Below are 25,578 nucleotides of genomic sequence, written 5' to 3'. Positions count from 1 at the left end.
AAGGCTCTTGGTATATAAATCTTCAGAGCCACCGATTCTGGCTGAGGAACAACAGGGAAAAACCCAGGACTAACAAACCTGTGCAACACTTTTCTCCCAAGGTGCCCACATAAAAAGTAAGAAACATCAGCATCATCAACAACAATATGAAGAAATCTCTCTTTTACCCACAAGGATAGCAAGTACGGGTATGGAATTCAAAAAAGCTCGATTTTAAAAAACATTCCAAGTACTTAATTTTTTGAAAAGGCAGTACATGCAGATGGTTCAGAAAGTTTTGTACAGTGAAAACTAGCCATCTTATCTCTTCTTTCCTATACACACATACCCATAATTGTTCATATCACTTTCTTAAATACCCTTCCAGAACTTCCTTATGCATATACAAGCAAATGATATTCTTTCTTCTTCCCCTTTTACACAATTAGTGATATATTATACATTGTCCTTTGCTTTATTCCCTTTATTCCCATGAAGACATTCCTCTATCAGTACACAGTGAATATTGTTTTTTATAGCTGTATCCAATGTACAGATACATCATTACTTATGTAACGAGTCCACTTATGAGTTTGTTTCCAATCTTTAATTCTTCCATAAATAAGCTTAAGCACATATCGTTTATATATATATATGCAATATATTATATATATATGTATATGCAAATGCATCTGTAGGATAAATTCCTATAAGGGATACTGCTAGGTCAAAGAGCATGGATTTGTGGTTTTAATAGATGTATCTAAACTTCCCTCAATAAAGCTGTACACTTAATGAATGCTCCCACCAAGAATGTATGAGTGTATATTCCCTCATTTGTTCATCAACAGTGTTCCTCCAAAATTTTAGATCTGTGTCAATCTGACAGGTAAAAGGGAAGATCTCAGTAAGGCCTTAAAATGGTTTTCTCTTGGGGTGCCTGGGTGGCTCAGTCAGTTAAGCACCTGACTCTTGATATCAGCTCAGGTCATGACCTGGTCATGGGATCCAGCCATGTGTCAGGCTCTGTGCTGAGTGTGGAGCCTGCTTGGGATTCTCTCTACCTTTTGCTCTGCCCCTCAACAGTTAGCGCGCACGCGCTTTCTCTCTCTCTCAACATAAATATTTTAAAAATAAATAAAAAATTAAAACATTGATGTTTCTTATTTTAAGATGGTTTTATCTTATTACTAGAAAGGTTAAGTATCTCTTACATGTTTTTATAAGCTTTTGTAGTTTCTGTTTTGGAAGCACCATTTTGTAAATGTTGGTGTTCTTTTTAATTACTCATAAACCCCCTGATGTCAGAAGGAACTACCAAGCATACAAACCAGAGTCCCTAATTGAACAGAAACACATGATTGACAGCGTGTTCATCCATGCCAGAAACCAAAGGCCACTAAGGGGTTTGAGCAAGCTGTATTCATTAGAAAGATCAAAGAAATTGTTAGTAATTACATTAACCGCTCCTCTTAAGGTCTTACTTAAACTAGTGACATCATCTCCAGTCCCCACAGTAGACAACAACACAAATTGCATTTTTCTAAACATAACCCAAACATAAGCCAATGGATCCAGTGGGTTGTTTTTAATTATACATAAACATAGCATGAAATACGCTCTGACAGTATACAACTGTTCAACAGACATACTATTAACAGCAAATACTTTTCTGCTGGGGGCCTGCCTGCTCCTCCAGGTGTTTGCAGCTGCCAGAAAGGAGGTCTATATTTAGAGCAGCTGCCTCAGGTCAAGTCTCATGCATTGGTGGCCTGTCATATTAGTCGTATTGACTGGAATTACACCACCACCAACTGCCTGCCTGTTGTGTGTGTACTAGATAAAATATACATGCAGCAGAGCTGGGCCAGGGGCCAAACTGTTTGCTTGACTATTCAATAGGAAGGCTTGGACTTTAGTCTTCTCAGCAACTTCCTTCGCTAGCTGACTGTGATCCAAAATGAGTAATACGTGACTGGTCAAACTTGGGGACGCCCAGCCTCTACCACCCACAAACAGGCCTTAGGAGTGTATCTGGAATCAGTCTCACACTTAGGAATCAGGGATAAAATGAGGAAAAGAAAAATAAGCCTAGTTTGCATTTTGTTCTTCTGAAAACTCTGTGTAAAAGCTATGTGTCCACCCTTTTATAAAGATGATTTTTCTGCCACAGAACTCCAGCAAGTAGCCTGCTGAATTGTTTTCTGTTCACTTGGCTGTAAAATATGCTTGGGAGGGAAGAAACTATTTGTGCACTCAGGACAATTGCCAATTCTCATCCCCAGCATGTGTCATATTTCACCACTTGGCTCTGCCTGATATCAGAAAGGACTTCAAGACCACTGCAGCAGAAACATGAATAAGTTCAACTACCTTACGCAAATCTGTCCCCCTAACTCAAATCTTGTTTCACACAGACCAACTCATCCCACAGCTAAGTCAACAAAACCATTCCTTTGTACCTGTATTATATACATAATTCAGCCAGAGAAAGATTAAGAAACACTTTTAAATCCCAAAGTGAAAATGAAAGTACTAAACTGGACTCCTGGCAGGAAGCAGGAGTAGAGGATGACAAAGCAAATTAACTTCCCAAGTACAAGGCCAAGAGTGGACTTTAGCCCAGTGGTGCTCTAACCCATATGGCAGGTACACAGTTCAAAATGTGGGTACACAGTTTCTCCCACTTGGACCACTTAGATCACTGCCTGACTGGACCAAGCAACGGAAGAAATAGACCAAACAGCTCCAATTCAATGTGAGAACAAGTAGATATGATAGCATGTATTCCCGTTCAAATCAACATACTCAGCTATTATTAGCCAACAAGAAATTCTACGTGAAATAGAGTTGGCTGAGGAAATGGGAAAAGGGAGAACACAGACTCTGTATTCAGCCTAGTCTGAAAGTTTAAGCTTCCAGGTTCCTTCACTGTTTGCACTCGAAGAAGTTTTAACATGATTTCAGATTAAACCAAAAGCACCCTGAAGAACAAAGGAAGGCAGTGTACCAACGGGGAAAAGGGCACAGGCCAAGATGATGGTGATGGCTGTGAATAAACTTAATGCCACAGAACTGTACACTGAAAAATGGTTAAAATGGTAAAATTTTACATTGGCTTTGTTTGGAGGCAGCTCCTACACCTGGCTGTGGGTCTTTGAACAAGGGGCTATGCATCTATGTCCATTTACTCATCTACAAAGCTGAGTTTTTTGTATCAAAAGGCTGACTTATATTTTATATTACCAAGTTGGCATTATAGGGCTGGCTGTGCAGACTGCATGAGACAATGTGTGTAAATGCCTTAGGGTTGGTGTTCAACCAACATTTAATAATGAGCATTTATTCATGTGCTAAGCACTCAACCTGAGACTAGGGATAAAACAGCTAGCAAGACAGGCGAGGCCCCTACCTTTACAAAGCCTATAGTCCAGCAGACTGCAGCAAACCAGGGACATTCAAAAAGGGTAACACCAACTGCCTCTCATACTGAGGCTATCAGCCCAAGGCAGCTTTTCCTACTTGAATAAAAAATGGGCTTGGTGCACAACAGCTTCAACTATTCCGATAATCAGGTTAACCTGATTCAGTGTAGAAGAATTTGGTGATGTTGATAAGTGTTCTCTCATGAAATGCAGTTTTGTAACTCAGAAGCAATATTGCCAAACATTAATTTTATAGAGGAGGCCTTAATGCACTGACAGGTAAATAATTTGCCCCAGGCTAGACCGTCAATTATTAGGAGAATTTATTCAAAGGCATAAAACTTTTAACTTATCCAGAACTTTCCAATTACCTAGTAACACTCTGAACACTTTGTTTTCTTTTATATATATGTGAAAAAATAATATTTTATTTATTTTATTTTATTTATTTAGAGTGAGCAAGCGAGCAGAAGGGGCAGGGAAAAGAGAGAATCCCAAGCAAGCTCCACACTATCAGCATGGAGGCTGATGTGGGGCTTGAACTCACAAACCGTGAGATCATGACCTGAGCTGAAGTCAGACACCTAACCGACTGAGCCACCCAGGTGCCCCTGAACACCTGATCTTAAGAACATAATAATTACCATCACAAATTCTATAAACAAATTAGTTGTAACCTTCCCTTAAATTGAACTACTGAAAATGGTCAAGTATCTAACCTTGCAAAAATTCACAAACACAGAACATTTATTTTTGTACAATGTATATACATACATAGGTCAGATTACTGATATTATGAAGAAAATTCATCTATGTGCTGAATATATAGTCAGGAACATCATCCAAAAATATGGAGGTAGAAAAGAGTTAAGAAATTCAGGAAATCAGAATTCAAGAGGGAGTATCAAAAGTCTAAGTATTAGCTCAGATTCCCAGGAAAATAAAATTAGGTATCTTTTCTTTCCATTCTCTGAACAAAAAACTTAAAAAGATCCAAATTATTTAAGAGAAAAAGAAAACTACCCAAATTTTGGGCACAAATGGGAAATCAGAATAATGAACTAATCCAGTTAAGCACAAACAGCAGCATCTTTGGACTGTAAGCAATACTTATTCCAAACCACAAGAAGTTTCTCTCACCTTTGCAATGCCAATGATACTGCTACTAAGGCCACAAGCCCACGAGTGTGACTGCAATTATCTCTGAATGATTGAAAAATCTGACTAGAAAAGGGATCAATAAAATAGGTAAGGGTCTTACTAGGGCTTTCCAACGTCAACTCAGTGGGAATTAAACACGGAGACCAGAAGAGTCAATAAGTAAGTACTTGTGACTACTGTGAAGAAACTAAAAATTCATTAAACCAAAAAGATGACTGCAGGTAGGGAACAGGAGTGGGCTAAAGAAGACTCCATATTTTCAAACCTAAAAGTTAACTTGTGGATGACACTATTTAGTATGTGAACACAGTGAGAAAAAAAAAAGAACTTGTGAACATTTCATTAAGAGGAGCAAGTTCACACCAACATTTACCCACTTCTTAGAGCCTTAGCAAGTCCAAGATTGTTTCTTCTCTCCTCTTTTCCTGGCTATCTATTGATCCATTATTTTTATTACTTTTTAGAATTTATCCTTTTTGTTGTTGCTATTTATTTTTGAGAGAGACACAGAGCACGTGCAGGGGAGGGGCTGAGAGAAAGGGAGACACAGAACCCGAAGCAGGCTCCAGGCTTTGAGCTGTCAGCACAGAGCCCGATGCGGAGCTTGAACTCACGAGCAGTGAGATCATGACCTGAGCCGAAGTTGGATGCCCAACTGAGCCACTCACGCGCCCCTAGAATTGATCTTTCTACCTACCATCAGCAGTTATACCTTTTCCAAATAGAAAGTAAAAACCAAGCATTCTGCCATGAAAAGGCAAGGTGGTGGCACTGTTCTAGATTTAAAGAGATATAACAACCAAAAGGAATACACAGTCTCTGAGGTCCTTGATTGGATTCTGATTTATTAAAAACACAAAAAAAGGGTTATAAAAGACACATTTGGAGACAACTAGGGAAACTTAAACACAGATTAGATATTTCTTATTAGTAAAAATTTTTGTAAATTATTTTTGTATCTCAGTATGTGGTTACTTGAAAGAATACCTATTTTTAGGGGTACCTGGGTGGCTCAGTCGGTTAAGCGTCCGACTTCGGCTCAGGTCATGCACAGGTCATGGGTTCAAGCCCTACATTGGGCTCTATGCTGACAGTTCAGAGTCTGGAGCTTGCCTTGGGTTCTGTGTCCCCCTCTCTCTCTGCTCCTCCCTCATTCATGCTCTGTCTCTATCAAAAATAAAAGTTAAAAAAAAAATTTTTAAATGCCTATTTTTAGGAGAAGCATGATGAAATATTTAAGGATGAAGGGTTGTGACGCCTACAACTTTCAAATGATTCAGAAGATGTTTATATAGAGAAAACAGAGTATGACAAAAATGTTTACCACTGCTGAATCTAGGTGGTAAGTATAAGGGTAAACACTACAATTCTTTAAATTTTTCTGTAGGTTTGAAAAGTTAATAAAAAGGCAAATGAAAAAAAAGAGAGAAGGAACCCTTTTTCCTGCCACTGGAAGATATCAAGAAAATTCAGTAAGTAGAATTCATCTTGGAAACATGAGGAGACCTACTGGGATGGGGATGAGGTTGATATGTTAAGGATGATCAATCAGGAAGAGGGAAATAATTGTTGTGTGCTTGATGATATAAACCACTAAATTAAATCTGGCAACCCCAGAGCCAACTTACATTGGGTAATTCTTGTCATCGGAGATAATAAAATTAGCTTGTTAGTTTAAAAAAAAAAAAAAGATTCTAAAGACACTGCAAATTCAACACTGGCATTACAGAAGTTTAGTTTCTAAGTGCCTTTAGATAATATGTCATGATCAACTATTTTCTCTTTTTTTTTTCAACGTTTTTTTTTGTTTTTTTTTTTTTTTTATTTTTGGGACAGAGAGAGACAGAGCATGAACGGGGGAGGGGCAGAGAGAGAGGGAGACACAGAATCGGAAACAGGCTCCAGGCTCCGAGCCATCAGCCCAGAGCCTGACGCGGGGCTCGAACTCACGGACCGTGAGATCGTGACCTGGCTGAAGTCGGACGCTTAACCGACTGCGCCACCCAGGCACCCCAGCTATTTTCTCTTTTTAAAAAAAATTGAGGTGAGATTCAAATAACATACAATTAACTAAAGTATATACTTTAGTGTTATTTAGTGTATTTACAATGTTGTGCAACCACTACCTCTAGTTTCAAAACTTTTTCATCACCTCATACCCAGTAAGAACACCCATTAAGTAATCATTACTGATTCCTCCTTCCCCCTATTCCCTGGCAACTACTAATCTCTCTCACGAATCTGCCTATTCTGGATAACTTATATGAAAGGAATCATATAATACGTGACTTTGTGTGTCTGGCTTCTTTCACTTAGTGTTATACTTTCAAGATTCATCCCAAATTGTAGTATGTTGATCAGTATTTCATTCCTTTCTATGGCTGAATAATATTCCATGAAATGTATACAACCACATTTTGTTTACCCATTCATCTGTTAATGGGCATTTGGGCTATTTGTACTTGTTGATTATTATGAGTAATGCTGCCGCAAACATTCACATACAACTGTCTGTGTGAGCATATGGGTTCATTTCTCTAGATACACACCTAAGAGTAAAACTGTTAAGTCATATGGTAATTCCATGCTTAACTTTTAAAAAAATTTTTTAATGTTCATTTATTTTTGAGAGAGAGAGAGAGAGAGAGAAAACATGAGCAGGGGGAGGGCAGAGAGAGAGGGAGATGCAGAATCTGAAGCAGGCTCCAAGCTCTGAGCTGCTAGCACAAAACCTGATGTGGGACTCGAACCCACCAACCATGAGATCATGACCTGACTGAAGTTGGCCGCTTAACCAACTGAGCCACCTAGGCACCCCTATGTTTAACTTTTGTGTGTATTTTTTTTGTTTTTTGTTTTTGTGTTGGGAGGGGAGGGGGGAGAGGCAGAGGAGAGGGAGAGAGAATCCCAAACAGACTCCATGCTCAGTGCAGAGCCCGATGGGAGGATGGATCCCACAAACCTTGAGACTATGACCTGAACCAGGCACTCAACCAACTGAGCCACACAGGCACCCCATGCTTAACTTTTTGAAGAGTCACCAAACTGTTTTCCATAGCAGAACCATTTTACATTTGCACCAGCAATGTACAAGTGTTCCTATTTCTCCAAATCCTCGCCAACACTTTTTTTTTTCCAATTATAGCCTCCTACTAGATGTGAAGTAATATCTGACTGTGGTTTTGATTTGCACTTCCTTAATGACCAATGACCATAAACATCTTATTTACTTGTTGGCCATCTGTATATCCTCTTCAGAGAAATCCTTTGTTCATTTTTTGACTGAGCCGTTTATCTTCCTATTGATGAGTTGTAAGAGTTCTTTATATATTCTGGACAGTAGACCCTTATCAGATAGACAACTTACAAATAAGCTGGTTTTTCTCTTTTTTAATAAGGTCCTTAGATACACAGAAGCTTTAATTTTGACAAAGTCCAATTTATCTAGTTTTTCTTTTGCTGCTCATGCTTTTGATGTCAACTCTAAGAAACGATTGCCAAATCCAATGTCATGCTGATTCATCCCTATGTTTCTTGTAATAGTGTGATTGTTTTAGCTTTTATATTTAGGCCATTTATCTGTTTTATTTAATTTTTTTAATGTTTATTTATTTTTGAGACAGAGAAAGAGAGAGAGAGAGCATGAGAGAGGTAGGGGCAGAGAGAGAGGGAGACACAGAATCCGAAGCAGGCTCCAGGATCTGAGCTATCTGCACAGAGCCCCACGCGAGGCATGAACTCGTCAACCGCGAGATCATAACCTGAACCAAAATCGGACACTCAACCGACTGAGCCACCCAGGTGCCCCATTTTATTTAATTTTTGTATAAGGAGTAAGGCAGGGGTCTAACTTCATTCTTTTGCCTGTGGTTATCCAGCTGCCCCAGCACTGCATGTTGAAGAAGATCAACTATTTTCGAGGGAAAAAAACAAGCCAGACAAATCTTGGGTATGGATAGGATCCTTCGCTATTTAAGACCCTAGCTCTTGGTGACTCTTGGTGACACTTTACATGTCAAGTCCAATCAATGGTGAAGCTCAGATTTGGGTTAAGTGGGAGAGCAAGTTGAGACACGCGTGGCACCTCACCATACCTCAAGTGTGGTATATCCGTATGCTCACGATCACCCTAAATGATATCTCCTAATCCCACCAAACAGTTTCTAGGACTAAAGGAACCAACAGTATTTATCTTAGAATCTGTCAAAGTATATTATAAGCACAAAGTTTTTCATTCTTTGCCAATCAGTAAGTATACAACATTTACTCATTTTTTTTAAATTTAAGTTTTAACTCATTCACGACTATAGGTACTGTAAGCATAAAAATAAATAAGACAAAGTCTGCTACAAAGGAATGTAAAATCTATTAAGAAAGATTTGGGAACAGATAATCACAACTCAATGTGATAAATGTCAGAGAAGAAACAACCAAGGAATATGAAAGTACAGAGGAGGAAACACCTAATTCAAACTTAGTAACTGAGGGAAAGCTTCATTAACAAGATCATATCAAAACTGATGGACTTGTTAACCACCTAGAGGAATGAAGGAGCAGTTAAATAGAGGGAGAGTGCGTGCAAAGGCCCACAGATGAAGAAGAGCTGCCTCTTCTCTCTGGGATTGCTGTCCTTGTCCACAGGAGAGCACATATAAAATAAGAACATAACATATTAATAAATCAGTCTGCTCTAAGCCACAACTGATAGTCCAGGAATGAATGCCTGACCCAAAGCTGAATCTATCTGAACGCTTCCCCGAGAACTTTGGGACTGGAGCTGAAAGAGATGGCAATCTCTCCCTGTACTGGGAACTTTTTAGTGCCATGTTTTGCCCATGGGACTAAAAGACACAGAAAAGCAGTCTTCAGAGAAAAAAGACCACAAACTCACAAGCAGCCAGAAAAAGAGAGGACTGACAACGTTCAAGTCCCTGGTTCTGGTTGTTTTTGAAGCCCAAATGAATTTCTTACGTTCTAAGATATCCTCCCAGTATCCTCATTATTCTCATTTTCACTCAGGCTAGTGTGACAAAGTTCTGTTCACCACTTCTAAAAAGTCCTAACTGATACAAGACTGAGGTATTGCAAAAGGAACAAACCCTAAGTGTGTGACAAAATGAAGAGGCCTCTCCCACCTCGGGCTGAGAAGCCAGCAGTCCTTGTGTGTGGCAAAGCAGTTGGTTACACTCCTTATGCACTCCAAAGCTACATGATGCTTTAGGAGCTTTGGGCGACAAAAAGAAATTGCCCACAGAAGACTATGCTAACTTCAGTAAGGTTCTACAAAACAATCCAATCTGCAAAACACCATCCTGTCCAATCCAGTCTCCTAGAGGGGAGATATGACAAATAAGAATATAATGATTAAGCAAAGGCCTTTCTGCCCTAAAGCCATGGATCCGAAACCTCTATTGATCAGATAATTACTCTGCTGAAATTCACCAAGTGAATTCTTTGTGCCACTAAGAAACAGGGAGACCCTGATGAATAGGATGTAGATAATCCCTTTCGAAACCTTTGCATAGGGTTCCCCCAAACTGCCATTCCCTCCCCTCATTATAAAGTGTATCTGACAGAAATAAGGCTGGGGAGGGAGTAAATTTATGGAGATAACATTCCACAGAGGTTTGAGAAAGCTCTAAATCCAGAATTTTCCACCTGCCCTGAGGTAGAGACCTTTAAGCCAGGAAGATAAGCAAAACTAAGGAGAATTAACCTGGTCCCAGGTATTCTCTTCAGCAATCTTAGAGACTAAAAAGCCTAAATATTACTGGGGTTGGGTTTCAAAGGGAATGCACCAACATGCAATGGATAAGCAGTGAACTGAAGTTTGAAAAGAGTGCCATCATCAGGAGGCTGTAATTCTTTAAGTGTGAGTTATTTTTGAGAGAAAGAGCATGCAGCAGAGGGAGAGAGAGGGAATCCCAAGCAGGCTCCACACAGGCAGTGCAGAGCCCTACGTGGGGCTCAAACTCACAAACCATGAAATCATGACCTGAGCCAAAACCAAGAGTTGGATGCTCAACCAACTGAGCCACCCAGGCACTCTAGGAGGCTGTAATTATTACACCCCTAGTCAAACCCTAGGTCCAAAAAGTGGCATCTTATTGGAAGGAGAAAGCTAAAGCAGCACAGCCCTCATAAAAAGAACTATCTCCCATCCTGTCCCCTGTGCTCCTCTCAAGGATGGTCCTGAGTAATATCAGACATGGTAAATCTTTTGGGGGCAAGCCAGGCTAAAGCCTTCAATCTTCTAACAGTGAAATGAGTTAACAGGTGACCATGAGACTTGTTGATTGTATTTTACTGCTCCTGTCCTGTAGAAGATAGCACATGCTCTGTATTCTTTCTGCTTATAACCCCCAGCTGAGAATAGTGCCCGGCACATAGAAGGTGCCTAATAAATGGAATAAACTGTAACCAAAATATAGTATTTTTCCTTTCTCCTTTTTATCTGCTTTTCCTCTCATGATGGGATTATATTAGAGAGGGTAGAGGAAGGATAACAATAAAAGAAAAAAACTATCATTTAGCCTACAGGCTGCAGGATCATGCAAATGTTTATCTGGACCAATCAAGAACAAAACAAGGAAAGCACGGCTATCATCCTGAGGCCTTCAGCTGGTGGGATGGGGCACCTTTAACAATAAGTCAAAGTATGATAGCTGGACCTGGCTAGAATCATATCCCATTGGGGAGAGATATGACAGCATTTGTAGTTGTTACTTGTTGAGACAATGCTCTCATTTCCACATAGGATTCCTCAGGACACAGCGAGGTCATTCCACAGTTAAGTGACGGTGGGGGCACCCCAGAATTTAGAAGTGAAAGTTTTTCCCATAGTATATGAACTATAAACTACATATTTGGGAGCTTTGGACAGTCACAGTTCCATTCAGCAGAGATAGAAGACCACTGCAAACACCTACATAGAACATACAAAGAAACCAGAAATATTAAAAAAATTGTTAATATTTACTTATTTTTGAAAGAGAGAGGGGAAGAGAATGTGCACATGAGCAGGGGAGGGACAGAGAGAGAGGGAGACAGAGGATCCCAAGCAGGCTCTGCCCTGACAGCTGAGAGCGCAATGGGAGGGCTCAAACTCACCAACCATGAGATCATGACCTGAGCCGAAGTCAGATGCTTGACCAACTGAGCCACCCAAGTGCCAGAAACCTGAGTTATTTTAAAGTCCAGTTTTTCCTGAAGCCCAAACATATTCAGGTCTTTGGGTTCTGTGTAACATAGCAACATCTTTAAGGTACCTCCCCCGACTCCAACATACACACCTTTAGCATTATCCAGTTTGAAGTGAGTTTGGGAGTGCCTGGGTGGCTCAGTTGGTTGAGCGCCCAACTCCTGATTTGGGCTCAGGTCATGATCCCAGGTTTGTGGGACTGAGCCCCACGTTAGGCTCTGCACTGAATGTGATTCTCTTTCTCTCCCTCTGCCCCTTTCCCCTGCTTGCACTCTCTCTCTCTAAAAATAAATAAACAGGGGAGCCTGGGTAGCTCAGTCAGTTAAACATCTGACTCTTGATTTCAGCTCAGGTCATTATCTCATGGGTGATGGGATCGAGCCCCATGTTAGGCACTATGCTGTTAGCATACAGCCTGCTTAGGATCCTCTCTCTCCCTCTTCTCTCTGTCTCTCCCCCATTCACACACTGGCATCCTCTCTCTCTCTCTCTCTCAAAATAAACTCAAAAAAAATTTTAATAAGTAAATAAAATTAAAAAATAAAAATGGAGTGATTCTGTTACCTACAACATAATAGGTCTAGATTAATCCAAAATTACATAGTGAGTTCCAGGGATAGAGTCTGTACATGTGGTGCAAAGTCTATTATAAGAGGCAGAAGAGGAGCTGGAAAGGTAAATTAAAACTTAACTCAGATCCAGGAATCCCACTTTGGGGTATATCCCCCAAAGAACTGAAAGCAGAATCTCAAAGAGATAACTGCACATCAATGTTTAGAGCATTATTCGTAACAGCCAAAAAGTGGAGGAAAGCAAGTCTCCATCAACAGGTGAGCAGATGAATAAAATGGTATACACATACAATGGAATATTATTCAGTCTTTTTTTTTGTTTGTTTTTTAAGTTTATTTATTTTGAGAGAGATGGAGAGGGGGGAGGCAGGCAGAGAGAGAGGGAGAAAGAGAATCCCAAGCAGGCTCTGCTCTGACAAAACAGAGCCTGATGCAGGGCTTGAACTCACAAACCCTGAGATCATGACCTGAGCCGAAATCAAGAGTCAGATGCTTGGCCAGCTGAGCCACCCAGGCACCCTAAAATATTATTCAGTTTTAAAAAGAAAACCTGGGAGCGCCTGGGTGGCTCAGCTGGTTAAGCATCCAACTTCAGCTCAGGTCATGATCTCACAGTTAGGAGTTCGAGCCCGTAGTCAGGCTCTGTGCTGACAGCTCAGAGCCTGGAGCCTGCTTCAGATTCTGTGTCTCCTTCTCTCTCTGCCCCTCCCCTGCTCACGCTCTGTCTTTCTGTCTCTCAAAAATAAACATTTAAAAAAAAAAAAAAAAAAGGAAAATCTGGGGTGCCTGACTGGCTGAGTCAGAAGAGCATGCGACTCCTGATTGTGGGGATTGTGGGTTCTAGCCCCGTGTTGCATGTAGAGATTACTTAAATAAAACTTTAAACAAAATAAAGGAAAATCATAGCTAAACTTTGAAGATGTTATACTAAGTGAAATAAGCTGTCACAATTGTTCCACCTATATGAAAGTAATCAAATTCATAGACACAGAAAGTGGAAGGATGACTAAAAGGGGCAGAGGGAAGGGGGAAATGGAGAGTTACTGTTTAATGGGTAGAGTTTCAGTTTTGCAAGACGAAAAAGTTCTGAACGTTGGTTGTACAACATGCTTCCCACAACTGAACTGTACATGTGAAAACGATTAATATGGCATCTTTCAGGTTATATGTACTTTACCACAACTTTTAAAAAATTTAATCAGGATGGGACCAATATGTTTCATTAAGAAATTTGGACTTCTAAAAGCAAAAAAGAGCATCTAAAAGTTTACCAAAGAAACTTTATTGAAATATAGTTTACATAGCATAAAATTCACCCATTTCAAGTTTACAATGAGTTTTTAGTAAAGTCACTGAATTGTAAAACCATCACCATGTTTTAGAACATTTTCATCAACCCCATAATGTCCTACTCTCCGTAACATGTAAACATTAGGGTACATGAATTAAGGCTGCTAATCAGCTGACCTAAAATGGGGAAATTATCCTGGATTATACCAGGGAACTCAATGTGATCACTTCTTTAAGAGTGGTCTGAGGGAACTGGAAGAGAGAACCAAGGAGACAGCAACAGGAGGACTCAGTGACTTTGAAGATGGAAAAATTAGGCCATAAGCCAAGGAATGCACGTAGCCCCTGGAAACAAGAAAAGACAATAAAAGGGATTCTTTTAGCAAGAGCACAGCCCTGATAACACCTTTATTTTAGCCCAGTAAGACCCATTGGGACTTCTGAATTCCATAATTATAAAATAATAAATTGGTGGTTTTTTTAAAACCACTGTGGTAATTTACTACAGCAGCAAAAAACTATGAATGTCTATTTGTTATATTCTATTTTGCTATATATTTGAAAATATTCATCACAAAAGGAAAAAAAAACTATGAATATGAAGCAGACTAAAGAAGGATCACAATTTAAAAAGTGCTGAGTCATTTCCTTCATCATAACTCCACTTTTAAGAACCCAATTACCCATTAAAGATGCATATTTAGAAATAACTCCCATTTTTCTTACTCCCAACTTAACAGTCATGAATATTTCCTAAAAAGTAAACAATCACTAGGTTCAGTGCCAACTGAAATTTTTTAAAATACTAACTAGAACGGCCCAGAGGAGACATGAAACGTATGATACCCAAAAAGTCCCAGAATGACGAACCGAAAACGTGATTCAGACAAAAAGCTATCTTCATAAACAAAACATCTGTGGTTTATTGTTGTTCATGAAACTTTCTTTGGGACATAATTTTAAGTAGCAGTTACGAAATGATCAGGTAAATCTATAATTATGGTTTTCAAAAGTATGTTTACCTAACAGAAAACTTACAATAAGCCAGCAATGGTCAAATGCATCTTATCCTGCTGCCTAGTCAGAGAGCTAACACTAGAAACTTCGGGGGGGGGGGGGGTGTTTAAAAAAGGACAAAGTGCCTAAAAGCTAAACTATAAACAAATACTCCATTCTCAAATGTTTCCGCATACAGAGAAGAATGCATGAGCTTTGAAAAGAAATACTCTACACCTTTGATTAAAATGCTCTATACCTGTCTAAGTGTCTTACCTTTGCAATTTCTTGATGGCATGCTACAGAGGCCTGCTTCAAAGCCTCTTTTCAGTTTCACCTCCCCTAAAGAACAATGCCAACCACACCATCTTTGGAGATAATAAAAAGTAAACCTCAGTATACCTCATCTCCAAAAATGTGTACTATGGTACACGTCTAAGAGTGAATCTAAAACCCTTATGTTTTCAATCTTATTTTCTCCCTTAACAAAAAGGTAAATAAACCTTGACCAAGTTCTATGTAATATGATAAAGCCAATGCAATTTATCATCACTACCAAATAATGCCACATGGCATTAATGCCAACTCTACTCATTCTTCAGCCAACCCATCTCCAAATACTCTATGGTTATATTTGGCTACTCTCTGGTACATGAGATAGGTACCTTTAAAAAGCTACATACTTACAGCTAGGAGACTAAACTAAATTAGATGAAACTTGGTGAAATACAATAAATGCAGATTTTATGATAGCTCACAAACCTGAGAGGAACAAGCCCCTCCCCCCTTTTTTACACACTAATAAAATGACAGTATAAATATGTCAGAGATTGCTGCCATTTTTGGTAACCACTGAGAAAAAACAAGGAAGACAACATTTAAAGACTATTTCCTTTAAAAGTTCTATGACACTTGCAAACAATCTCACATACTCTTTAATGTTTTCATGTTCTCGGCAACTAGCTACAGATGACAAATAGTCTAGATAGCTCATCCAACTATGGCATTTTTATACATTACAGAAGAAGAGGATTTTTTAAAAAATAGCTACTTACATGACACTGCATACTTACCACCAGTTAGATTACTACCAAAAAATCACAAATCCATCCAAAAGAAAACAGAAAAAAAAAACTATCCAATTTGGTTTACAAAGAAAAACTAAAAATTGAGGAAAAAAATGTTCTATAGCTTTTGCTAATTCTTCCTTAAAAAGAGTGGTCTCTCAAAGAGAGAAGAGCAGCAAACATCCCAAAATAATGGAAACACAGCAAAGGAGCTTATATATTTCAGGCTTCACAAAAGTCAAGGAGATCTCTCTCTTCAGTACTTTTCTTGGGATCCTCTGTGGCTGAGGGTAAGGCAAATAAATACACTTACTTCCACACTATTAGGATACGCTAAAAAATAAGCATAGGGGCGCCTGGGTGGCTCAGTTGGTTGAGCATTCAACTTTTTTTTATTTTTCAACATTTATTCATTTTTGAAAGAGAGCGAGAGAGAGAGAGAGAGACAGAGCGAGCATGAGTGGGAGGGACAGATAAAGAGGGAGACAGAATCTGAAGCAGGCTCCAGGCTCAGTCAGCACAGAGCCCAACACGAGGTCAAACTCAACTCACAAACTGAGAGATCATGGGCCGAAGTCAGACGCTTAACCAACTGAGCTACTCATGCACCCTGAGCATAGAACTCTTGATTTCAGTTCAGGTCATGATCCCAAGGTTGTGGGAGTAAGCCCCGCATTAGGCTCCAAGCCAAGCATGGAGCCTACTTCAGATTCTCATTCTCTCTCTCTGTCTCTCAATCTCTCTCTCTCTCTCTCTCTCTCTCCCCTTTTGCTCCTCTCCGCCACTCATGCATGCTCTCTCTCTAAAACTAAACAAATAAATAACCAACCAAAAATCTTCATTCCCCATAAAATCCTTCATGATCGAATTGGTAAGTTCCACTTAAATATCAACAGTAACTTTACAAAAGACTTGCCAATAAATGAAGAAGGAACAACAAAATTAGAAAATTACCTTTTTGCAACCCACTCAAGCAATAAATGACTCAGGGCAAGGATCATCAATGGATACTAATACAGTTGGGAGAAAGACTGCTGGGGAAAAGGATACACTCAGTCTTTCACAGATTACTTACTAATTACAAAGGAAAAAAAGAGGTAGATGCTATCTTAAGCAAATATTCAAATTTAGCATAATAATGGGACAAACTACAACATTTACCTCCTGATGTGATGCAAGAGAAGACATAGGATCATCCATGTATTCTCTCTAACAAAAAAATGTTTAACCTGAACCTGTGAGGAAACAATCAGACTAATCAACAATATAGGACATACTAGTGGACAAATGGGCTGGACTCAAAAAATGTCAATGTCATAAAACATCCAAATGACAAAGGTGAGTGAAACTTGCTCTAGATTGAAGGCAAGTAAAGAGACATGACAACCAAATATAGCATGAGATGTATGAGAAGATCCTGGATTTAAAAAAAAGTTATAAAAAACATTTTGTGAACAAATAGGAAAATCTAAATACGGAATGTATATTGGATAATACTAATGTTTCCATGCTAAATTCCTAGAGAGTGACAATAATATTACAGTAATACAGGATGAGACCACTGTTCTTAGAAGATCTTTACTGAAGGGCTAAGGGCTGAAATGCCAACCTCTCTGCAATTTATCTCAAATGGTTAAACAAAAAACATATAAATCTAGACAGAGTATTCTTATATATTGCTGGTGGGAATGTAAGTGGTAGTTGCTTTGGAAAAGAATTAAATATAAAATGGTAGTTACTCGTAAAAAAGTTAAATACAAAATAGCAATCCAAGGACTGGGTGGGCTCAGTCAGTTAAGCATCTGACTCTTGATTCTGTCTCATGTCATGATCTCACTGTTATTGAGTTCAAGCCACAGGACTCTGCACTGGCAGCATGGAACCTGCATAGGATTCTTTCCCTGTCTCCCTCTGCCGCTCCCCTGCGTGTGCTCTCTCTCTCTCCCTCTCTCTCTCCGAAAATAAATAAACCTTTAAAAAAAAAAAAAAAGTTGGGGTGCCTGGGTGGCTCAGTCAGCTCAGGTCATGATCTCACAGTTTCTGAGTTCGAGCCCCATGTCAGATTTTATGCTGACAGCTTGGTGCCTGGAGTCTGCTTCAAGTTCTGTGTCTCCCTCTCTCTCTGCTCCTCCCGTCACGCTGTCTCTCTCTCTTTTCTCTTTCAAAAATAAACATTAAAAACAAAAAATTTAAAAAAATAAAAGGAATTCATTTCTAAGTATCTACTCAAAAGAAATTAAAACATATGGGGCACCTGGGTGGCTCAGTTTAAGCCACCATCTCTTGATTTCGGCTCAGGTCATGATCTCACAGTTGTGAGTTCAAGCCCTGCGTGAGGCTCTGTGATGGCAGTGCAGAGCCTGCTTGGGATTCTCTCTCTCTCTCTCTCTCTCTCTCTCTCTCTGCCCCTCCCCTGCTCTTGCATGCTCACTCTCTCAAAATAAATATTCTTAAAAATATATAAAAATTAAAAAACATGAATGCTTCACAAACAATATGCTAAGTAAAAAAAGCCAGATACAAAACACCACCTATTAGATGATTCTACTGATATTAAAGGTGGAGAAAAGACAACTGTTTAAAGACAGAAAAAAGATCAGTGGTTGCCTGATATTGGGGCATGGTAATGGGGATTAACAGTAAACAGGCAGAAGAAATTTTACTGTATGATGAAATATTATACAACTGGATTCTAGTGATGGTTCCTCAATTCTGTAAGCTTACTAACAATCATTCAAGTATCCACTTCAACTGGGATAATTTATGCTGTGTAAACTGTACTTCAGTAAAGGTACTTAAAAATAAAACAAATGTGGTAAAATGGCGATTATATAGGTATTCATTGTGCTAGTCTTTCAATTCCTCAAAATAAAAAGTTGCGAGATCAGAATGAACTCCGCAAAACACACGCACACCCCAAATTTAGTGTTCATTAACTGCAGATTACCTAAAGGAGGTAAAGAACACTGGGATCTAGAGCCAATTTTTATACAAGGATTTGATTAACAACTTTTCTCAACTTAGGTGTTATTTTTTCCTAATTACATTTATTTATTGTAGAAAATTTAGGAATTAAAGAGAAAAAGATCAAGAATTAAAGTATAAAAAGGAAATGAAAGTATAAAAAAGGAAATAAAAGCCAACTATAAGCTCATAGCCAATGATAACGATTTATAATTTGTTCTTGATCCTTCAGGTAAAACAGTTCCATTTCACCAAAGAAAAGCTATCTATATATGTAACATCATTACAACCTGATCAATTATTCAATTGGCATGTTGAAATTTTATATCACATCCCAATCATATAAATCATAATAAAAATGAAAAGGCAAAACAGAAAATTTTAGAGACAAATCCAATGTTTCCTTTCAGTTTCCAATGAAAAATTGCATGCACTGGCGTCAACTCTCCCCCAAAGTCCCTCCTAAAATACAGGTATGCAGGGTGTGTGGATGGCTTGGTCGATTTAGCTTCCCGACTTCTTTGTTTCTGCTCAGGTCATAATCTCACCGTTCGTGGGTTCAAGTCCCTCATTGGGCTCCACACTGACAGTGCAAAGCCTGCTTGGGATTCTCTCTCTCTTCCTCTCTCTGCCCCCTCTCCTGCTTGCTTGCTCTCTTTCAAAATAAATAAGTAAACATTAAAAGAAATAAAATAAAGGCAGGGACTCCTGGGTGGCTCAGCCAGTTGAGCATCTGACTTCAGCTCAGGTCATGACTTTGCAGTTCACAAGTTTGAGCCCTGCATCAGGCTCCGTGCTGACAGCTCAAAGCCTGAAGCCTGCTTCGGATTCTGTGTGTCTCTCTCTCTGCCCCTCCCCGAGTGGTTGGCTGGCTTGCTTGCTTGCTTTCTCTCTCTCTAAAATAAACATTAAAAAAGCTAAAATAAAATAAAATACAGGTATGATGCTATAGATTGAATGAATGTTTGTGCCCTCAAATATTCACATGTTGAAACCTAACTCCCAATGTGATGGTGTTACAAGGTAGAGCTTTTAGAGATAATTAGGTCATGAGGGTGGAGCCCTCAAGAATGGGATTAGTGTCCTTATAAAAGACACCCTAGAGAGCTCCCTCACCCCTCAACTTCGTGGGGTTACAATGAGAAGTCAGCCATCTGTGAACCAGGATCAGACCCTCACCAGATACCAAATCTACTGGCACCCTGATCTGTGATTTCCCAGCCTCTAGATCTTGTGAGAAATAAATGTTTGGTGTTTATAAACCACACAGTCTATGGTGGTTGCTTTTGTTATAGCGGCCCGAACAAACTGAGACAAATGGGGAGAAAAGTCATAAATTCATGAGGACAAAGTGAACAAGTGAGGGAGCAACATTTGATGCTCTGGAAGGTAGACAAACAAGTGGTAAATGACTTAGCCAACCTGAGAAAGCTGAATCCTCCTCAGCCAGCAGTGGGGAAAAGTAGAGAAGCAACCCGACTTAAAATGAGGATTCCCAAAAGGTTCAGGAATTAACAGCACCGGGTACCCTACAAGTGAAGGTGAAGATATGGATAAAAACAGGAGAGGTTATGCATTTGCCTAAACCCAACCGTTAGATCTGTCTAAACACTGCACACGTAGCCTGGTGAATGCCCCACCCTGGAGGAAATGGGTGGGGCTTTTTAAAGCTTTCACTTAAAAACTACAATCAGGTCCACAGCTTCCAATCCACTTTCTGTGTCCTACTTTTAAATAGGAGTAGACAGCCAAGAACAACCAAATACTTAAGGTAAAGCATTGAATATGAAAGAAAAAGACTAAAAAGTAAGCAAACAAAAATGGCAACTTGAAGATCTCCCACCAAACAGAGCAAAAAAAAAGAGTCAAAAGATGAAAAGAGAAAAGACAGAGGACCAGACCGGAAGATCCACTATCTGAAAAATAGGAGACCTAAGAAAAGAGAACACAGAAAATGAAGGGAAAGAAATCAAAGGATTAATTTAAGAAATCTCCCAAGAAAAAGAAGACAGTTTCCGGACTGAAAGGGCTCTCTAAAGCTGAGCACAAGGTATGAAAATACATGTTGAAATGTATCCCCATCAAACTTGAGAACACCAGGGACACACAGCAAAGTTACCAAAAGCTTCCAGAGAGGGAAAAGACAGGATTCATACAAAGAACAAAGTATCAGAACAGCATCACATTTCAACATTTCCACGGAAAAAAAGAAGACAAAAGAGCAGTGCCTTCAAAATTCTGAGAAAAAAATATTTCCAACCTTAAAACTGTTACCTAAGCAAACCTGGATATCAACTAAGCATCAGAGTAAAATATAGTTTCAGAATACAAAAGTCTCAAATTTTATCTCCTCTGCACTCTCAGGAAGTTTAAAAAAATGGGGTCCAGGAAACAAGGTTTCCAACAAAGGGTGGGGAGTAGGAGGAGTGTGAAAGAAATCCCCAGGGTACCCAGAATAAGAGCTGTGCAGCACACTCAGAGCTCAACCAGTCCAGATCAGAGTAGGTCAAATGCTCTGGAAGAAAGTTCTTCAAAAAGGTTAAACTGATACAACACCGTCTGAACCTATGAAGAAGAGATTCATGGTTGGTAAAGACTTTGAGAATGACTTAGGAAAAAAATATCTAAGAGACTGAACAAACCAAAAGCCTACACAATTATTACCCTTGGGGCAGCAAAAGATTGTACAGAAAGGGAAAATGAATCTAAGTATACTAATAGCTCGAGTGTCAGTAAGCATTTAAACAGTTAAAACAACATAGACGCTGAAAACTGACTTCTCTAAATTACAAACACTTAAAATGGGAGAATGGGAGACAGGGTAAGTGAAACTAACAATTACCATGTGCCAGGGCACAGCTCTAAATCTTTACACATGTTAATTAATTAATCTTCAGATAAAAAAGGATATTGTCTTTATATATGAGGAAACCAAGGCACAGAGAGGGTAATAACTTGCCAAAGTCACACAGACAGTACATAGCAGAAACTCTGAACTTTGCTCTTTACCACCACACTGGCTATCAAAGAATGAAATCCTCATCTCCCTGTGGGAAATAAACAGATTATAGTTAAAACAGAAGAAAAAAAAATCAATAGAGAGGCAAAAATCTCAAAATCAGTTGAAAGAATTGAAAAAGATTGCTTCTGGGAACTGAAAGAAGGAAAAAGGGGTCTAGAATTCCTGGTTCTTTTAACAAGCCTGTAGAAATTTACTTTACTCTTGGAAACTATGTGCATTTATAACTTGGAAAAACTGAAAAATTACAAGAAGATGTACTTGCCTTTAAAAATATTTTAAGCAAACCTTAAAACTCTTATTCAACCCTAGAAAACTGGACATAAACAGAGGAAAAAGTGCAAAAACAAGCCCAAGTGTGTGTGTGTGTGTGTGTGGGTGTATATATATATATATATAAACATTTGATACATGATAAAGGTAGCATTTCAATCTTTGGGAGGAAATATGAATTTCTCAAAAAAATGGAAACCAACTAATCATTTGCAAAACATGTTAGGATATGGACCTCCCAAAACACTGCCAAATACATTTTAACTATATAAAAGATTTATGTAAATTACGCAATCATAAAGAAAACAGAGGTAAATAATAATTATGTAACAATTATGTGGGGAAAAGATTTATAAACATGAAACCAAAAGCAGAAATGAAAAAAGAAAAGATTGCTGGATTCAATTTCATAAAAATTCACAAAGAAAGCGCCACAGAGTTAAAACAAAACAAAACAAAACAAAATGTTATAAGCCAAGTTAAAAGAAACTGGAGGAAAGGCAAGTATTTAATAAGAAGTCCATTTCCTTAATATATAAACAACTCAAGTTAATGAGAGAAAGAATAACACTCCAGTTGAGACAGAGAAGAAAACACAAATAAGTCACAGAAAAGTACAAATGGCCTCAATAAAGCTGGGGGAAAATACAAATAGCCAATAAAGATATGGAAAGATGTCCTACCTCATTCATAATTAAAGCAATACAAATTAAAATGAATACATTTTAACCTGTCAACCAGCAACAATGTAAAGACAAAGATCATTCCTGGTTGATAAAAGTGTGGCAAAACAAGGACTCTTGGGGCGCCTGGGTGGCTCAGTCGGTTAAGTGTCCAACTTCAGCTCAGGACATGATCTTGCGGTTTGTGAGTTTGAGCCCCACATCAGGCTCTGGGCTGACAGCTCAGAGCCTGGAGCCTGTTTCAGATTCTGTGTCTCTCCCTCTCTCTGCCCCTCCCATGCTCACTCCGTTTCTCTGTCTCTCAATAATAAATAAACCTTCAAAAAAAAATTTTTTTTTAAAAAGCCAAGGACTCTTGTGCAGGGACAGTAAAAATGAAAATTGTTACAATATTTTTGGAGTCAATTTGATGTTACCTATCAAAATTTAAACTGCCCATACACCCAGACCACCAATTCCACTTCTAAAACTGTACCCACAAGTATACAAAGATACTTGTACCAGAGCAGCTTTATAAAAGCAAATACTACCTGGAAACTAGCTGTCCATCACTAAGGAAATATTTAAATTAAATATAGTCAGCCACAATGAATAAATACCATGCACCCATTAAAAAAAATGATGTCCACAGTATACTGTGAAGTTAAATAAGCTAACGTATATATACTATATATAATACATATACCTAGGTTCTGTGTGTGTGTGTGTATGCGCACACACAAGTTTTCAAGTGTAAGGGAGGAGAGAAGACCTCTACAAGAGATGGTACACCTACAGATCATGCTTTCAGAAAAATTCTTGACAACTGAAGTAGATGATGGATCTGAAACGACCTGGCCTAAAGTCCGTACTTAACAATATATCAAAGTTTGTTTTAAGGCGCTGTGGAGGAAAAAACTTCCCAAAAAGACCTAACATTTAAGATCTAAAGACATCTATCAGGAACTACGTTCACTGACAAAATTTTAAATATCTATGTAGAAGACAGTTCTTTTTCAGGAAAAAAAAAAAAAACTGTAAGAGGAGGGATTTAAATCTGCATGTAGAATGGAGGAAAGTATAGTAATAACTTACTAGCATACATATGGACTCTCTGATCAAATACAGTCCTACAAAGGTACACAGTGTCTCTGAAAAAATAGACTAATGGCTACTTTTGCAGAGTGAGTTGAGGGAGGGAAACACAGCGATCTATGTACTATCTAAACTTTTCATAAGAAACACATATCCATTTTATAAGTACATATCTAAATAAAATTTTTAAGAAGTTAAAACACAAACAGGAAACTGGAAAAACATGTGCAAAATCTAACTTACAAATATCAATTTTTAAAATGACAAAGATGCAAGTGTGTCTGGGTGGCTCAATCAGTTAAGTGTCCGACTCCTGATTTCAGTTCAAGTCACGATTTCATGGTTCGTGAGATTGAGCCCCATATCAGGCTCTGCACTGACAGTGCAGAGACTGCCTGGGATTCTCCCTCTCTCAAAAATATATTAAAAAAATGACAAAGATACCAAACAGCAAGGACCTTTACAGGTATTAAAGCTATGTAGAATAACATCTGGAAAGGTACACAAGAGACCAATCAGTAATAGGTACTGTCTCTGGGAAGAGACACAAAATCTAGAATCAAAAAAAGACTTACCTTTCACTGAAAAATCTCTGGTACTGTTTGAATAATGATTTTTTAATAACAATGATTATTTTTCAATGTCTGTAGAATATTCAGCAGTAAAATAAAACAGAATGAACTTCCATCAATGATCCATGCTGCAATGTGGATAAACCTTGAAAACATTATGCTAATAAAGAAAAGAAGCCAGCCACAAAGGCCACACACTTCATGTTTACATTTACATGAAACATACAGAAAAGGCAAATTCAGAGAGACAGAAGTCAGAATGGTGGTTGCCTGGCACTGGGGATGACTGACCACAAATGGGCATAAATCTTTTTTTTTTTTTAATTATTTCTTTGATATACTTTTTCAATGTTGTATTTTTGACAGAGAGACACCAGGTGCAAATGGGGGAGGGGCAGAGAGAGGGGGGGGGGGGGGGAGAGAGGGAGGGAGGGAGGGAGGGAGACACAGAAGCTGAAGCAGGCTCCAGGCTCTGAGCTGTCAGCACAGAGCCTGACACAGGGCTCAAACTCACAAACTGTGAGATCATGACTGGGCCAAAGTCGAACGCTTAACCAACTGAGCCACCCAGATGCCCCTCAAACTGCCATAAATCTTACTGGAGTGACAGAAATGTTCTAAAACTGGCTTGTGATGATGGTTATACAAATCTATAAATTTACAAAACTCACTGAATTTGTACACTTAAAATAGGTGAATTTTAGGATGTGTAAATTGTATTTCAATAAAGTTGTTACATTTTAAACACCAAAACAAGTAGCCACCACATAGCTGAAATCTGCTTTAAAAATACTGTTCTTTAGTGAGGGGAAAAAAAAAGACAAAAAAAAAAAATTAATGACTGAAATCAAGATGATGGATACACAGGGTTCATTAGAACCTTTTTTTTTTTTTTTAAATAAAAAGGTCTATAAAAAAATAGCCAGCACACACACATAAAACTTAAGATTTCACCAGCAAAGAAATGCAAACTAGAATAACAAACATTTATCTATCAGATAAATCTATTCAGCAAAAATTAAAAACCGACATTCCAGAAACCAAGTTTTCTAATGCCTAAACTGTTTGGATTATCAATTGTTACATCCTTCATGGAGGCAATCTGGCAATGTTCATGAACCTTCAAAAGGCCATACCTTTGACCTGGCAATTCCACTTCTAAGAATTTCTCCAAAATAAATACATGGGCTATATGTCACAGTTTTTTAAAATACTAAGAGAAAAGAAAATAATCAGGCAAATATGAAAAGATGTTTCTAATAGCAAAAAACAACAAAAACCAATAAATGGCTTCTCAACTAA

General features: G+C 38.6%; 1 protein-coding gene and 1 long non-coding RNA gene across 4 annotated transcripts in view; both read right to left on the bottom strand.

Moving 5' to 3' along the window:
- Window positions 1–25,578, bottom strand: part of ILRUN (inflammation and lipid regulator with UBA-like and NBR1-like domains) — a 95,772-nt gene that overhangs the window by 58,208 nt on the left and 11,986 nt on the right. The gene's annotated exons all lie outside the window — the stretch shown is intronic.
- LOC125938340 (uncharacterized) lies at window positions 9,786–20,071 on the bottom strand. Its single transcript, XR_007462673.1, has 2 exons — window positions 15,698–20,071; window positions 9,786–14,992 (listed from the first exon to the last, which is right to left on the bottom strand). It is a non-coding gene; the product is annotated as an uncharacterized LOC125938340 (long non-coding RNA).

This window comes from Panthera uncia, assembly GCF_023721935.1.
Source record: "Panthera uncia isolate 11264 chromosome B2 unlocalized genomic scaffold, Puncia_PCG_1.0 HiC_scaffold_24, whole genome shotgun sequence".
NCBI lineage: Eukaryota > Metazoa > Chordata > Mammalia > Carnivora > Felidae > Panthera > Panthera uncia.
This window is presented reverse-complemented; position numbering and strand designations above follow the sequence as displayed.